Source organism: Talpa occidentalis, unplaced genomic scaffold (assembly GCF_014898055.3).
Source record: "Talpa occidentalis isolate TD23 unplaced genomic scaffold, MPIMG_talOcc4v2.1 talOcc4.8, whole genome shotgun sequence".
NCBI lineage: Eukaryota > Metazoa > Chordata > Mammalia > Eulipotyphla > Talpidae > Talpa > Talpa occidentalis.
This window is the reverse complement of record NW_023605194.1, coordinates 9,643,664-9,661,951: the sequence shown is the minus strand read 5'-3', so window position 1 is coordinate 9,661,951 and position 18,288 is coordinate 9,643,664. Positions and strand designations below refer to the sequence as shown.

Sequence of the window (18,288 nt, the reverse complement as noted above, 5' to 3'; positions counted from 1 at the left end):
TAAAACAGTCAAACTCACAGAAGCAGTGAGTTGAGTGGCAGCTGCAGGAAGCTAGGCAGAGAGGCCAACGGGCCACTGTTAACCAAGGGGTTCAAGTTTCAGCTACACAAGATGAAGATCTAAGGATCAGCCTTGAGACATCACCTGTGGCTAACAAAACCACTGCAGACTTAAAATCTGTTGAGGACAGGTCCTCCATTAAATGTTCTTATTACAATTAAAATAAAAATTAAATAAGTAAGGGTGCACAAAAACAAGTCCACATCTCCTAAAATGACCAGCTCCCTGTTCTACTGATTTGTGCCTTGATTTAGGACAACCGAACATGAGAAAACCTGAAATCACAAAACGATATCCTGGCATCTTGCTGTGCCCCAAGTTCAAGTTTTTGCCTAACATGTGAATCCAGCAATTTCACGCCTAAGGCAATAAATATGACATTCAGGCTTCTTGGAGGAGTGGTGCAAGAAGCCAGCAGCAACACACACATCCCTGCTGGCTGCATACCTACACCTGCTGCAGATTCTCCAGCATGCATCTCCTCCCCGAGTCAGCCCCTGTGTTTCCATATTCAAGGTTCTCAGGTCTCAAGGAGCAAAATATTCACCATGAGCCTGACAGGACCCTCAGAGCCTTCTCCTCTGAGACTTTTAATGTGGTGCTGAGGGGCAGTGATTTATATTCTTGAAGGTGTAGCACTCTCTAGGAGATTTCTAACTTATGCATTTTTAATGATAATCTAAAATAAATTAATATGACCATATTCTGAATCATCTGGAGCAGGCCCCATAAGGCTGGATATGGGTACACAATTTTACTACCTGCCTTGACATTTAATTTGGTGTTGAAGGATACATCATGCTCTCTGGCCAAAAATAAAAGAACAAAGACAAAGAGGTAGACTTAATCCTTAAATGGTATGGCCAATGCAGGCCTCCCTGGTGGCACAAGGGGAAGACGTAACCTATAATGCTATCTGCAGCCACTGCAGCATGAGTTCGATCCCCGACCAGGGAGCTACCCACATGGCGCAGCAGACCTCTTCTGTATCCTGCTGCTCCCCTCAGCAGTGTACTTTAGTAGATCTGCCTGTTCTATTCCTCACTCTGTCTCTGGTGAATCCTCTCACTCCCCACACCTCTGGCCTGTACCCCAGTTCTTGTATGCATAAATAGATAAGTCTTAAAAAAAAATAGAATCACCAATGTAACAAACAGCTCCTAGAAGTTCAAATGGAGAGAGATGGCAGAAAAATTAAGCCCTCATGTGGCATTGGCTGTACAGTCCTGTCCCTCAAAGGAACTCGTGTTGTAACAGAATAGTATGTTCTGATTGTAAGTGTCAGTTATGCTTTAGCAAAACAGTATCAAATATCATCCTTTATATTAAATTGTATTTCATTGTTAAGTTGTGCCACTTAGTTGTATTTCATTGTTTGCAAAGTTTTGTTCATACTTAATATGCATGGCTAAGTTGTTCTGGTAGTTGCATAAAAACAAAAAATTAGAGCTTACAGTTTTATAATTTCAAATCAAGTTATAATAAAAATAATAAAACACAATACATGATATTTCTCTCTGAAAGCAGTTTTCAAACTACTTTAAGGTGTTTTTAAAAATTAGCCTGGAAAAAGTTCCTTGGTATGGGATCGTAGCAATCATTTTTTGGGTATGAGAGAAGCAATAAAATAAAAATCAAGCACTGTTGGATGATCTATTTGAAAGTTGCTAAGAGAGTAAATCCTAAAGGTTCTAACTTATCACAAGGAAAAATTTATTTTTTATCTCTATATGGAGATGGACATTAACTAAACTTATTTTAGTAATCATTTGTCAATATATGAATGTCAAGTTGCTATTTGATCACACCTTAAGCCTGTAAGGTGTTGTATGTCAATTACATCTCAAAACTGACCCAAAAAATTGGCCTAGTGTATGTCTGCTTTGTTACAAATAACGGTAGCTTCATTTTAAATGTTGTTAAAAACTATATAAACTACTAATTAATATTTTCTTCTTAATGTTATCCAAAAGGAAAAACCAAATTTCTAAGAAAATTGTACAAAATTTGAATAGGGTAGACGATTTTATGTCCAAGCAATTGCTCAAGTTCACTCCATTTATCAATGGGTGTGACTCAGCCTCATTTTCAGCTGATTGTGTTTCATCAATATATAACCCTGAGAGACCACCATCTCCTTAACATAATTTCAGAGTCTGTGACAAATCCCCAGTGCACAACCCTGGCACATTCAGCAAGGCAAAAGTCTATTAATTGATTCCAGCTTACAGGACAATGTGTAACTTTCTTTTTGTTTCTGATCTCATTCTCATGACTCTTTCCAGCTTGATATATGAGGCCAGCATTCCCCAAATATCTAAACCTGATGAAGGCAAAAGAAGGAAATTACAGACCAGTATTCTTACAACTATAGATTCAAAAAATATTTAGCAGTATGTTATAAGAAAAATATGCCATCACCAACTAAGGTTCATCTCAGGATGCAAGGTTAGTTTAATAATTAAAAATCAATGTAATTCACTACATTAACAGAAAGAAAGATTTCATATGATTAGTTTAATACACAAAGAAAAAGCAGTCACCCAATCTCAACACTCCATTCTCAAGAAAAAATGCTCAGCAATTTATGAAGAGAACCTGCTTAATCTGATCAAAATCATCTAAAAATCATATTTAATAGTTGAAATAGTGACCATCTCCCCCTAGAATCAGAAACAAAGGAAGAATGTCCATTCTTATCACCTAGAGTTCACATTTTACTGGAAGTCCTAGCCATTGCAATAAGAAAATGAAAAGAAATAAAAGGTACATAGCTGCTAAAAATGAAGACATCTCTATTTGTAGATGATTTAGAAAATCTTGAAGCATCTACAAAACAACCACTAGAACTTTGAAGTTAATTTGTCAGTTAGTATAAAAGTCAGTTACATTTTTATAAGCAACCAGCAAAAAAAAATTGGAAGACAAAACTTAAAAACAAAATTCACTTGTTAAAATTTAACAAAAGGCATGCAAAAAAACCCCTCTACAATGAAAATTAAAAACACATTTCTGAGAAAATTAAATAAATAAATGGGAAAATATATCATGCTCATGGATGAGAGAACTTAATAAAGATCAGTTATCCCCAAATATTAATATGATTTGAAATTGACATACAGACTCTAAAATTTACATGGGAATGCAAAGGACATAGTATAGCCAAAGCAACTTGAACAAGAACAACAAAATTGAAGAACATCACAATGATTTCAAGATCTACTATAAAATTATCAGGACCAGTTATAGACAAATTCAACAATGGAACAGAAGACAGAACTCAAGAATACACCCATAATCTACACTTGATTTTTGACAAAGTCAATAAAAACAATGAACAAAGGAAGATTTTTCCACTAGAATAACTGAAAATCAATTTTTTTAAAAAGTCAACAATAATCCCTCTACCTCTATATCATAACATAAAAATTAATACAAGATGGATTAAGGACTTAAACATTAACAGCTAAAAAATAAAACTTTCAGAAGAAAACAAAAGATAATCTTAGATGTAGGTGAAGATTTTTAGAGAGGATCACAGATAGTAATCACTATAAACGCAAAAAAGGTTAAGTTAGATTTCATCAAAAGTCATTGTTAGGACAATGAACAAACTACTGACTAGAAGAAAATGCTGAAAATTGTCTGTCTGAGAAAGGACCAGTCTCTAAGCTGTATCTAAAAAGCCTAGAACACCCCTAAAAGGAAACAATCCAATTAAAAAATAGACCAGACATCTGGACAGACACAATTGTCGAACAAAGATGTATGTATGGATGATAAGCCCATCAAAATTGTTCAATACCATTGGTTGTCAGAGAAGTGCAAATTAAAACTACAATGAGATATACGATGCACCCACCACAGTGGGTAAAAATAAAGTCTGGTAACACCAAATGTTGTCCAAGATGTAGATGCCCTGGAATCTCATACATTGTTGGCAGGAGTGTAAAATGGTTCACCCGCTTTGGGAAAATGTTGGGCAGCTTTTTAAAAAAATGAAGCATGAGCCTATTTTATGATGCAGAAATTTCACTTGTAGGTATTTATCCAAGAGCAATGAGAACACAAAAAGACTTGTACAAGAATAGCATCATACTGCATTGACAATAACCAAAACCTGGAACAGCTCATGGATCCATCAGCTGATATCTAGGCACATGAGGGACTATCACCCAGAAATAAAAACAAACGAGCTACTGAAACATATAATATTATGAATCTCAAGACACTATGCTGAGGGGAAGGAAGGTTTCCACAAGGATGTACACACTGTATGATTCTGTGCAGGTGAACTTCTGGAATAGGCAAACCAAATTTATGATGGAAAAAAGAAAAAAACATGGCTGCTTCTAGCGGATGGAAGTCAGGATTGGTTGGGAATGGGCAAGAGGGAATTTTCTGGCTTGATGGTCCTTTTCTCTAGCTTGCTAGAAGTCTGAGTTAGGCTTTATGTGCATTTAGGTTTTATGCACATATGAATCTTAGCTCAAAAGGAAAAAAATAAACAAATATTGAAAATTGGTTAATGCTATGTAAGCTGAAGCACCGGGGGGAAAGACAGTGATTTTGAACTTAGATGAACTGACAGATGGACAGAAAGATGGTTCTATGGCTACTGACGAGCAACTACGTTTAAATTTAATGATGAAGTCTAGATGGAAGTTGCTGCCATTTTTCCCACTTTTCTGCGTGTTTGAAAATGATCAAATAAAATACTGGGGGGAATACATTCATCTATACCCTATTCTTTCAAATAAAAGGGTTCACACCTACAATATGGAAAAAGACTCTGAGCCCCACCTGTCACCTTCCTTCCTCTCCACAAATTCACCTCCAACTCCCTGCTGCAGGATCTCCTGCTGCCAGAACGTGAACACTCCTGAAATCCCAGGACATGTAAATTAGGACCAAGTTTCCACTCTGGCAAAGATCAAGGCCCCGCATCTACAAAATGGATCCCTCAGTGCACAAAAACACTACCTCAGTGACTTAAGGGCAGAGAGGGGAATGGGCAGGATGATTCGATTTAGATCCATGAGTCTCACCCAATGCCCAATTCTCTGTCAACTCAGCCTGCCCGAGGGGCAGGCAGGCGCCTGTGTTTTATGTCCTGGGCACACATGTCTCCTTGCCTCCACGGGAAGGCTCTGAACAGCTTTCCCATAACTCCGAGTGCCATCCTCTCCACAGCTCATTTTAGAGCCCAGCATTAAAATGTTGCTTCCCCCCGCTTCCCTCCACCCCTAATCTCTCCCTCCATCTGCTGTTATTCATTCTTTAACTTAGTAGAATGTCTGGGATGCTGTCTGAATGGGAAGTATACTCAGAATGCAGGCTGTTTACTAGAAATCCTCTTTTCTTGGGGGAGGGCATGTGTGTGGGGGATGTTCTGGCTAATTAGCTTCTCTCCAGCACCCACCCAGCACTACATCACGAGGAATGCCATTTAACCGGCGTCTCCTTTCAAAGTTAGACATAACCATGTTGTTACTTTGCAGATTTTGTATGGCTTTCTCTCATTTTTCCAAGCCTCTCTGGCTATGGTCACATCTAATATGATTTTTTTCCTACTTTGAGAGGCAAGAAAGGGATATCTGTAGTGACCACAGGGTCACCTCCCAGACCATGGCATAAAAGGGGTCAAATATTGCTGAAGGAGCAAGGAATTGGGAGCCAGGGGTTCCCAAGTGGTGCAAATATTTGTATGTCTATACAAGTCAGCTTTTTTTAGGAATTGGAAGAGGTGGGATCTGTTTCCCCTTGTGTGAGATGACCTATGTAAGGTCCCTTCAAGTCTCAAGGTTCTTTGATTTGATGGCTCTAATTTAAAGTCCCTTTTCTGAATACAAAGTCAAATATTTAGGATAGAACACGATGATCAGGGACAGAATGGAAAACATCGTGAAAAGCTCTATGCTCTTAAAGGCTCTGACCCCTCCAGTTGTTCCGCTGCTCCAAACAGCCCATGGACCAGTGAATTCACAGCTGACCTACAGGTAGAGGAAATGCAAAAGGTCCCTCCAACACACGAGACGTGGAGGTGTCAGGGATGAATTATGTACTGGAAGAAGCTTTCCTATTCTATGTTCCTCTGGAGCAAGGAACTGCCTTATCCCAAATCACACTGTCCCAAATCAAAGAGGCTATCGCCATGTTCACAGGCCCTCATTATTTACACTTAGAAAATGCCCTGTTATTGGCAAATGCCAGGGCCAGCTAACCAGTTGAAACGATTCAGGATGAAACACAGATGCAAGCAACTCGAAATCCATTTCTATAGATTATGAGATGGAATAAAATAGTACATATATTAAAATCTGCACAGCTTGCACTGAGATGTGATTTATTAAGCAGAAGGTTCACAAGACAGAGTGAGAACACTGTTTACCAGTGCCTGCTGGTTGCGGGTGTTCTGCCTTTTTCTTTGGGGCTGCAGATCTGAATTCACCACTGGTTTCCCCTTTCCTTCTGACTTAATTAACGAGCAGGCTAACATAACTACTGATCTTCTAATGGTCTCCCTTTCATGTGGTAGCCCAGCGAATAAGAAATGGGCAGAGGTTCCAAGAGCTTTACAGGGTAGAACAGGCTTTTCTGGAAACTCACATTTGCAGTCTGGTCTCCTGATATTCACACGGATCAGATGGCATATCTGCTCATACAGGCTGTGACCCCTGTAATCGATCCTTTCAAGAGCTTGGCCTTTTCCAGCTGGGGTGCTAAAAATTACATTTAAAGCATGCATGTGGCCTCTTTGAAGCCCATTTTGTCATTCATACACCTTTTCAGACATATTGTATTACACAATGATGAATTTTCTCCTACTCCTGTTTTTTCCTCTCTTACACAACTACATTAAGCCTCAAGTCATTCCCAAGTTTTCTCTGGGGTCTGCAGACACTGAGTGACTCTGAAGACCTGTAAATTTGGAATCAACTCATCTGGGTGGTGAAGACAGTGCGTCATGTCAAGCACAAGCCAAGGGCTCAGCCCAAGCTCACCCGTTAGAGCTTACATTTCTGCAATGTACACACACATCCATACCTTAAAAAATTAGTTGCCTCCATGGTGTGCAAGCTGCGTGCTTTCTGCTGCTGCAGAATGATGAATTGTGCTGTCTCAGCAAATGGGATCATTACATTTTTAATTAACCTTTCCAACCTCCTCCACCTTTTCCTTTTGTTATACACTGGATCTCTGAAGTTTCCTGCTTGTTTATGTTCAACTTGGTTTGAAACACAGGCATGAAAAATGACAGCAGGGGACGCAGGGGTGATGCAGCAGGTGAGAAGCCTGGGGAGGTGGGTGCCTCGCCATACGCAGGCTACAGGACAGGCGCTCACACTTGGTGGCTGGATTCCCATCTCATTTTTGTTTTGGCAGCTTAGCATTATTTAATGGCCCTGGCTACCAGGAAACTGGCTTCTTAAAATCTCTTTCAACCTAATTATAATTACTGTGTATAAATCATACAATGATCAATTATAAAAATCTCGGGTTCATAAATATTTAACTTAGCATTTAAATCCACACTGCAGGAGTGCATGAAATTTCTGAGTCCATCTCTTTGCAAACAACTGCTTTATTACAGTTCCAATGCCAATTACTGAAAACCAAAGCAAGTTTGTCTAGCAGCACACTCAGGCAGAGTTGAGCATAATGCCTTTCTGTGTATTAAGATGGCACAATTTAGTTATTTCTAAAATATGCAGGCCTCTCATTAAAAAGATATTTTACAAAGTCTTCTATCGCTATCTTTTAATTCCTCAAGTATGCAGAGGCACAATGATGATATCAGACATAAAAACACTCATTAAAATATATTTTATCTAATGTAAGATTGATTCTGAGATAATTGAGGTCAGATTTGTTTAGAAAATGTATCATGACATGTGCAAACACTGATGCAAAGAGGAAATGAACTTCTATGAGGACTCAAGCAAGACAGCTAAATATTTTCCAGCAAAATCATAAAGCCGTAATTGGATTTCAATTTAGTAATAGTCGGCCTAAGACAGGCCATTTTTAATAATCTAATTATGTGTTCGGGGCCTACCCCAGAACTCAACGACTCTGCTTCAGAACTATTAATTGTACTCAATCCTGTTGCATCTTCAACCGTGAAATTTGCTATTACACGTAGGACTGGCTCTCAGTTATGAGAATTTTTTTTTCCAATCTCAGATAATCTTTGTAACATCTCCAAATGCCGACTTCTTTAATTTTCTAAAAGTTGAATCTTTTAATGGCTTTCTCTGGACCAGAACACTTGATCCCAGGTAGCTCAGATTCTGTGATCCTTTTATAGACAAAAGTCACAAGGACATCCACACACATCTTCCCTATCTTTATGAAGACAGAGCAGTGCTTGCTTTTGTCTGATTTTCATTAATTAAAGGTATTTAATTGCTAACATCTCATTAGCAGTAAAATTAATGAGTACTTCAATGACAGGAAAAGATCTGCATGATAATGTAAAGCTAACTAATTTCATGGGGTACAAACTGTAACTCCACTAATACTTAGCCTATGCAAGCTCCACTGCTATTTAGCCATTTCGCCAATAAAAGTCAAACAAGTCTGTTTCATCCCAGAGAAAACAACAAATATGGCCAACCAAGTAACAAGGAATCCAAGTTCCCTCTCAGTTTTCCACCATATCGCTACAGGGAGAGCTAATTAGAAGGGAGACAAGGGGTGGTTTGTTTTTAATATTTCTTTGAATTTTTATGAAACAAAAAGGCACTCTTAAAATAGTGTGCCTGAACTTTTAACTAGCATGTCTCAATTTAGAAATATCTAAGTGGGCACTAAGCATAGTTGTCACTTTGAGAAGCTGGATCCTTACCCCAAGGAGGCTGCCAGCATGCCAGACATTTCATGGAACTCTTCCCTAGGAGCCTGAAGCATGTTCTGTGGAAAACCCTGAGCAGCAACAAAACTCTGCATGGGGGGATGGATTTTAAAAGCCAAATGGCACTTAGCACTAGATGTAGTAATGAAATAGGGGGTGATGGGTAAGGCTTAAGGGTAGAAAATAAGTGATGAATATATGTAAAAAAAATTATCATATGGTAACTTACTAATAGGCTCTGAAAATAACTAGTGAAGTGGCTTAATGAAAAGATTTCGAGCCAATGACAGCGCTGGAATAGTCCTTTGAAGGACAATGTTCTTTTTCACTTTGGGTTTTTTTTTTTTTTGCATAGAAGAACTGGGGTGTAGCCCAGAGGTGCAGGGGGTGAGAGGATTCATCAGAGACAGAGTGGGGAGTAGAACAGGCAGATCTACTGAAATACACTGCTGAGGGGAGCAGCGGGGAGACAGGAGAGGTCTGTCTGCTGTGCCATGTGGGTCATCTCCCTGGATGGGAATGAAACTCAGGCCGCAGTGGTAATGGTGCTGAGACTTAACCCCCAGGCCAGCGGGGAGGCCCAGACAATGTTCTTTTTTGCCTGTATCATGTTTGATAAGATCATTATCCACAGCTAGCCAGAACAGTTCCCCAATGAGATGGAGCAAAAGCATGCCAAGGAGGCAGGCTAGAGACCCGACTGACTGTCACTTCTACTACACAACCCACAAAAACTGGTCTGGCCCCTCAAGTACACAAAGCGAGGTAAAATATGCATTCTGAAGCCAAAGAATCAACCGAAACAATGAAAAATGAAGAGGCTGAAGATCCTATTAAGTAGCCTGGATGATGCTGAGATAATAATGAATCATTGATGATGCTGGCAGTTGTCAGGGCCCTCATAGTGCAGGATTTCAGCAAAGATAAGCTAAATATCAGGTCTTTATTTTTAGTTAAAGAGCATAAAATTCCATGCCTTTCCTCCCACGAGCCTATTTACATACCTGCTGTGCTACCTATTTGCCTTCACCTGCTTTCCAATTAATACCCCATTAAGCCGCTCCACCTGCAGTGGCTTTCCCTGCACCACCACCTTGCCACCATCACTCATTTGCTACAACTCAATTGTTTCTTTTGGGAAGATAAACAAAAGCTGCAAGAATAATAACGGCAGGGCTTTGCATTTACAGGCTGTGCATTCTCAAAAGATAGTAACCAGAGCCGAGGCCAATTTCAGGGCGACAAAGCCACCAGGCTGGGCAGAACATCTAGGGTTAAGTGAAGTCTTTCAGAAGACTGTGGGAAAGAGAATGCCCATGCCCATCTTCATTTGTTAGATCTGCAAATGCGATTCGTGTGTGTGCGCGCGCGTGTGCATGTGTACATCTGTATATATAAATTTTAAGTGATGCTTTGCTTCATTCAAAAAGCTATTCCATTTCAAGTTGGGTTAATATTATTTTGCTTGGTTAAGGGGTCTTCGGAAACCTATTTTAATGAAGATTGGCACATTATTTCTCTTTTATGCAAACAGATTTTAAGTGTTTGAAAACTGGTTCCTTTAAGCAGTGACCAAGCCTATGGGGTACATCAGAAGACCCTACAGAATAAACCTCAAAAGCAAACAGAAGATGGGTCCAGTCCTACCTTTTGAGAATCTGTCCAAAGTTCCTCAATTCTTTTGATGATGGGATTTGGAACCTGTTGATCTTAAATCATCCCTTTTCATGACCCACCTATGTGAACCCCCATGTACTTTTCTAGGAATTCCTGGCTTTCCAGTTGGTTCTGGCCATATTTTTAGGAATGCAGTTCATTCGGCCTCACTCCATGAAGATTGTGTTGATGAAGAGCTTTCTTTGCCCATATTCTCACTATCCTTCAGAATGAAGTCTAATCTGGAATTACCAAGTGGTCCCAGCACAGATGCTTCCAAGTGGGCAAAGGCAGAGGCCTCCCACTGATTCCCCAGGGCCTCCCATGAGCAGCAGAGGAAGCAGACAGCAGAACCAAGCGGGGTGAGTATGCCCATCTGCATGCCTCAGTGAACCCGTGTTTTATTTGAATGGTGTGTTGGCAAATGTTCCTGCTCATTTCACTTCTAGCTGTAAATTGGTTCCCAATGCATGCACACATTTACCTTTCAGAATGCCAGTATAACTCTTGTTAGATCCCCATATGAAAGACCCCACCAGTGAGCTCAAGGATAAAGTTTAAACCCTGGAATTTTGACATTAAAATTCCTTAGTCAGGCCCTCCACTGTGTCTCTGCAGCTGATCCTGCCTGCGGCGCTATCTCCCGCAGGAATCACAGAGGAAATCTGCATATCCACGTGGTATTCCGTGGGCACGAAGCCACCTCTCCACCTGGCTCCTGTCCACAGATACTGTGAGTCTGCTGAGGCAGGCCGAGGCAGGTGAAACACTGAAGTAGCTTCTAGAATCTTCTAGAATGTGTCTTTCTTCAGTTTCTCATACAACTATGTCAGCTATAACATTGCTGTGTCCCTGATACACACATATATGAAGAATCCAGGGCTAAATGAGGGCCACCCCAGCTCCTAAAGTCTGATATTTCCACCCAGTTATTTGTTTAGTAAAAACCAGTTATAGCTTAGGCAAATGCATGTGTTCCACCTCCAAATTCCTTCCAACTTTGAATTGTGCCTTTTGCGATAGAGATTTGGACTTGGACTAGCTGGCTTTTGTGAGAAATGGCCGCTTGGATAGTTACATTGAACCCTGGGAGAGGCTTAAGCTGGGTGGGCATACCAGGATCAAGATGATTCCATCAGCTTTGTGTCCGGAGAAAGGAAAACGACACTTAGCACAATGCTGACCTGCTGGCCAGCTGCTTATGCTGCCCCTGGCATCCCTGGACATGCCAGGGGGACATGGGTCACCCTTCCTTTAGGGGCATTCAGGGACAACAGAAATGAGACTGATCTGGGTCCCCCAAGCACTAATGGAAGAGGCCCTATGCTACAGAAAGTCCTGCATTGAGACATAGGAAGAACCATACAAAGTCAGACCTCCTATCGCTGTAACTTAGCCTTCTGACCACGTGATTGTCAAAGATAGATATTAAATTTCTGCCCTTTGGCCTTAGAAATGAGTCACGAACTACTCCTGAGAATTCATTCTGAAGCATAGAGAGCTGCCTCCATTACCGAGAACGACTGGACAGGCTCCCCTCTGTGGCGCGGGTTAATGAACAAGCCCAACAGAACTAAGAAAGTTTCTAATGTACAAACCAGAGTAGAAGTTATTTCTAAGGGTAAAAGCATGAAGGTAGAAACAGGACTGACAATTCAGCAAAAAAACTGGCATTCCCAGACCATGCATCCTTCTAGAAGTTCTTGAACAAAAAAAAACAGAAGTCCAGTTGGCTATTTAGTGAGGAAACAGGCTTTTTCACCTTCTATTTGATGGATTACATGGGACAGATGATGGTCAGTGCTAGATTTATGAGCCAGCAGTTTTTACTGCAAGAAGCTCCATCCTCGGGGTCTTCTGTGAGCCCTTCAAGGATTTCACATGAGAAATCCCATTCAATATTATAAGCAGGATCATATGTACTGATATTTGTAGTGGTGATTTATGCTGTGCAGAACCTTGGCTCAGGAACACAACTGTTCAAAAAGCAAAAATTAATTGTAGCTTTAAGAAAGGTAAGTCGAATAGCATAGGTTGGGAAGTCTAACCTGGAACCCCGACTACATGGCGCATGTCAAGAAAGGAAGGAAGGGAAGAGGGGCGGGGGAGGGAGGGAGGGAGAGCGAGGGGGTGAGGAAGGATGGACAGAAGGAAGGAAGGAAGAAAAGCAACTGTCTAAATGTATGTCTTTTTTTTTAATTATTTTTTAAAAGATTTATTTATTTATATTGAATTTATTTATACAAGCACTGGGTACAGTCAGAAGCGTGGGAGGGTGAGAGAATTCACCAGAGCCAGAGCGGGGAGCAGAGCAGGCAGAAGGACCGAAGTACACTGCTGAGGGGAGCAGCGGGCGGCAGGAGAGGTCTGCGCGCCATGTGGGACCCTCCTCTGGTGGCCGGGGAGCAGCCGGGGATCGAACTGGTGCCGCAGAGGCTGCGGGCAGCTTCACAACCCAGCGCTCAACCGCTGCGCCACCAGGGAGGCCCTAAATGTATGTCTTAAAGGTAACAAGTCCTCCTGGTGTGGTGAAGACTTCTTTAAAGTACCAATAACTCAGGGCTGCTCCTGCATTGCACAGGGCACAGAAAGGAAATCGTAAATGTGGTTGTAAGCCCCCCACAGTCTTCTAAGGAAAAGGATCACAGTCATGTACTAAAGCTCAGCACACAGAGGAGGAGAGGATCCACAGGAGATTAGTGTGTCAGTAAATACATAAAGGATAGAAGCCCCACATATTTGACATTTGAAGAACAGAGCCATCCATCAATGTCCTGGTACAGATCGATCAAAGAGGATGCTGAAAACCTAATCGTGTGATGGTAATAATGTAGCCATAAAACCTCTGGTCTATAATTGACTGCTTCCACTTGAGGCTAACATGTCTAAAACGGTAACTAATGTGCACCTAAAGATTCCACTCGCATTGAATGACAATCAGTTACACCTCACTCTGCTCACAGCGGATGGCTCATGTGGATAGTGTCCCAGGGACAGACGCCAAGGGGGTGGAGAGAATGTCTATCCCCAAATGGGGCCATGCGGGTAATGATGTTCAAATGTGGCTCCCAGGTATGTTTCCTCTTGGCCATGGGGTTTCCCTTCAGTGAGATTTTATCCTACAGTATAAATCACATTCCAGACCATAAGAGCTTATCCCTGACTCTCTCTCTCTGTCTGTGATAAGCAGCCAGGAGCACAGATGCATGGGGGCGGGGGTGGGGGGACAGTCACTTGTCTTGGCCCTCTGTCTCTGCCTTTTTATTGAGTTCCTGGACCTTCTGTGAGTTCCGGGTGCCAGTCTGGTAAATAGTTTGGTTAAGTGGATCTTCTTGGACAAGAGGTTTGGCTGGGCTGTTAACAGTGAGAATCAGAATTTGAAAGGAAAGCTTATTTCTCTCACTAGATGACAAAACAAAACATTATTCACCTCTTGGCAAAAATTCAGAGCCTTCTGTTATCAAGAACGGCTTCTGAAGGGGCAGGCACCATGCAGTGAGGGCTAGTCCTTGAGGGTATTTGCCACACTGATTGATCAAGTTCAAGGATGCCTGGCCATGGAGCAGGACAAGACGGAGCTGGGATACACACATTTTAATGACTTGTTCTGTTTTTAATCTCCAGCGAGGTTTTTACCTGCACTACCTGAAAACCACTGCATTTCATAATGCTTCCTTTCAAGCAGAAGCCTCCTTCCCTTCATCACATACACAGGAGCAAATTCTTCTGCACCTGCTAACTCAGTCCTGAGCAAAAGCCCTCTAGTTGCTGGAGTCAAGTAAAATGCTGATGTCCACAGGTTTCCTTATGGCAAAACTCCCCCAGAACCTTCCTGTGCCCCCAAATGGATTTGCAAGTTTCAACATTTCAGACAGCCAGAAATTTTTATCTACACTAAAGTTCACTGTAACTAGAAATTTTAATTAATATGTCTGGTGGTTTCTAATGGACTTTGAGTATACGTCAGAATGCTTTGTGCCCTTTGAAATATACTTAAAGGTAATTGGGTAGTCCTACTGATGTATTTTTAAAGAGCAAACTATCGATTAATAATGTTTCAGTATTAATATAACCACTTTGTGTGGATCAGAAACATCAATACTAGAAAACCCATATTTATCTACAAATTAACAACTCTATATAGATCTGTTACTTTAAGCTAAATTGGGTGCATCCACTCATTACATTCCAACAGGACTGGACTCATAATAAAGATTAAAGCCAGAGTTGGCCTTATTTTTTCACTGCACGAAATGAATGCTGTTCCCCACTTCACGCCCCGGTACGGCTGAGGAATAGCCGCAGTAAAGCACAGGTCCACTTCCCCTTCTGACAGGCCGATATTTTTAATGCCTTACTTGAAGAAAACATTTCATACTTTGGGAACTTTAATTGCTGCCGCTGCCCAGCAGATTGAAAAAAAAAAAAAGATTGTGCCATTCAGAATGGAGGTGGTAATGATCCCAGCTTTATCCCTGCTGGAAACCAGTTGCACAGTTCATATACCTCCAAGTGTATACTCATTTGAATTGAATTAGTGCAAAGAAGAAAAAGCTGGAGTATTGCGGAGATGTGCAATGAACCAGTTCCTGAGACTGGATTTTATTTAATTTTTTAAAAATTATTTAATTTTTTATATTTTTTATATTTTTTACGTCATTCTTCATTTTTGTACAATGTATGCTTTCTCTTCTTGGTTATAGTCCCTGTGAAATCCCCACCACCAATTCACCCTTGCACCATCACCATAGTCCCTTATGCTCTTCCCACACCTGCTCTTCCCACACCTGATCCTTCTCCCCTCTCCCCACCTGTAGAAAGTCTCTGGTTTATAGTTGCCTGTTGATTTTGATATTTATTATAATTACTTTTTTTTTCCCTGATCCCTTATTTGGATCCTCTACAGTCCTCCCAAAAGTGAAATAATCTGGTATTTTTCTTTCTGGCTTATTTCAGTGAGGCTGGATTTTAGACCGCTGGGCAAAGCACTTCTCAAACAAACAGGGACTGTCAGTACTTTTTCCATTTTTCTTTAATGCCTAGAAGGCCTGATGAGTCTATGAAGGAGGTAGGTTTGGATAACCTCCTTTGGTGGTCTTTAGAGCATGCTAGGTCCAGGGGCCTGCAGACAATCTTTGTAAGCAACTGTTTGAGTGGCCAAGACAATCTACAAATGGCAGTGCTGGTAGCTTCCATGCTGAGACCCTGAGCCAAATTCTTACAAGAGTCACTTTGCACTGAGCTGATGACAAAATAGCCATACATTGCAACTGCTACCTGCATGTTATTTAGATTTATGGAAAGAGAAAAAGAGAGCAGCTGGCAGGGCTCCTAGTCCTAGTTTAATTTTCTCAGTCCTACAACGAACATGGCCAATTTAACTATACCTGTTCAACAAGCAGAAGGAACCACAGATGAGGAAATTAAAGTACAAAGAACTGAGGCACGTGCAGGAGGAGGTCAAACTCTGTTATCTGTGCTTGCAAAGAGGACTCGAACACGAGACTCCAGACCCTAATCCCAGGCAATGTTCTCCCTGAGCCAATGAGTTATGACCTTCAAGTCTGTTGGCTGTGTTAAGAGAGGGGTGGCTGGCCTGACATCACTGCTCTGTTTGGCCAAACATTTGAATAGGGACTCTGAAAACATTTCATTACACCAGGGATTCTTACTTTTTTGAGCATAAAAAACCTTCAGGAGAACTTATATCCCATTTCCACTCTGGTTCAGTGGATCTGCAGTGGGGCCCAAAAATCTGCATTTTTACATGCTTTCTATGAAATTCTACTAGACCACATTTTGAGGAATAAAGTATAGCAGAAAGAAAAGGACTCCCTAAAAAGCTAAGTCCATGATGAGATCAATTTTTCTACATCCAAAAGTACAAGCCAATAATAACTTTAGCTATAACAAGTGCTGTTTAATAATTCTATCACAGCTTATTCATTCATAGTGTTTACACTACCATTTATAATGATCGCTATCAGGTTAAGCCATATACATTTTATCCTTCTCCATTCACCTTAGGTTCAAGTTAGTGAGTAGTAATTAAACTGTACATATTAATTAAACAAATGGCATGGTGTAAATGTGTTGCTTACCTGTGAGGATGAGAAGATGTCACCTAAGCTTTCGGAAAACTCAAGGAACAAGTACACTCAAGGAAGAAAATAGAGCTAAATATAGATGGAAATTTGGTGGTAACCATCAGTTGGCAAAGGCAGAACTATGCAAAACAGTCCTTTAAACAACCGGGTATTCCCTTGGAAGAAGACAGAATTGTATTTCTAAGGTATCCATTCACAAACACGAATTCTGGATGGATAAAAGAATTTGATGTGAAAAACAAAACTTTAAAACTTTTAGAAGAAAACATCAGAGAACAGTTTCATGACTTTAAGATTGGAAATAAATTTTTAAACCACACATATACCCCCAAACCATCAAGGAAAGGCTAGTAAATTTACAACATTAAAATGAAAAACTCAGTACAACCAAAAATTCCAAGCACAAAGTACAAAGATAAGCCACAGACGAGGACAAGATATTTATGCTCACAGAATGACAGAAGAATGGTATCCAGAAATCACACAGACCTCCTATGAATCAATATGAAAGAAATATGAGATGATCAATAAAACACCATCATTCATAACAACATATTGCATTGAGATAGGATTCTGAGGATGGGAAACAATGGAATTTCAAGTTCAAAGGGCAAAGACAATTATGTGAACTCTCCAACTCAGAAGGAAAATCTTGGTATATTATTTAAAAGGATGTGCATGAGAGTCCTATCATTACACTAATTTAATTTCACTGGATTCTTTGAAAAAAATGATCACTAGCTTTGTCTTTAAATGTCCACATTACAATATTATGCAAATTAAATTCTTTCAACTACATAAACGTCCGCTAAAGTAATTTAGTTGTCTGTTTTAAAATGTATGAGGAGGTAGTTTTCCCAACTTTGGGGACTATATGAGCAAGAGTTTGAGGACCATGAAAAAAGTTTGAGGATCATTGCTACATATGAGTAAGTGCCAGGTTTTCACTGTACATAATGTACATAATGTACTTCCAATTAGTCACAATTACAACACATTCCTATTGACATAAGACAGGACCAATGAATTGTGATATATTCATACAATGAAACACTATAAATGGCAATAGAAAGAAACAAGATCTCTATGTAATAAGATGGATAAATCTCAAAACAATGTTTGAAAAGAAGGCAAATTGTTAGAGTAAATGTACTAAATAGAAACATTTATATCAAGCATAGAAACCTATTGTCCACAGTGTCCCCTCACCCCTGCATCTGGAAACCCCCACAGTGAGTTTTGTTTAATAGACACAGACTTTCAGTTTTGCAAAATATAAATAATTCTGGGATGGATGGGTATGATGGTAATGCTGCAGAGGGGGAATTTTCTCTGGGTTCTTTGGCTGATTTAATAATCAAATTGACACAAGACAGATTAACAGGAGAAAAAAAAATTTAATTTTGTACATACAGCGTTCTTACAGATACTGGCCCTAAGAAGTGACCAAAACAGTCCATTTATATTCAAAAAATAAAGAATGAAAAACTAGAAGACAAATGTGTGTATGCACTACCACCATTAATATAGTATATTTAGCTCTATTTATATATCTAGTGAAGGTTAAAAGAAATATGCAAGGGAATGATAAACATCACATCAAGAGAA

The 18,288-nt window shown here is 40.3% G+C and overlaps 1 protein-coding gene across 6 annotated transcripts in view; it reads right to left on the bottom strand.

Annotated features, from left to right (window-relative positions):
* GFRA1 (GDNF family receptor alpha 1) overlaps positions 1–18,288 on the bottom strand; it is a 202,963-nt gene that overhangs the window by 58,754 nt on the left and 125,921 nt on the right. The window lies entirely within an intron of this gene.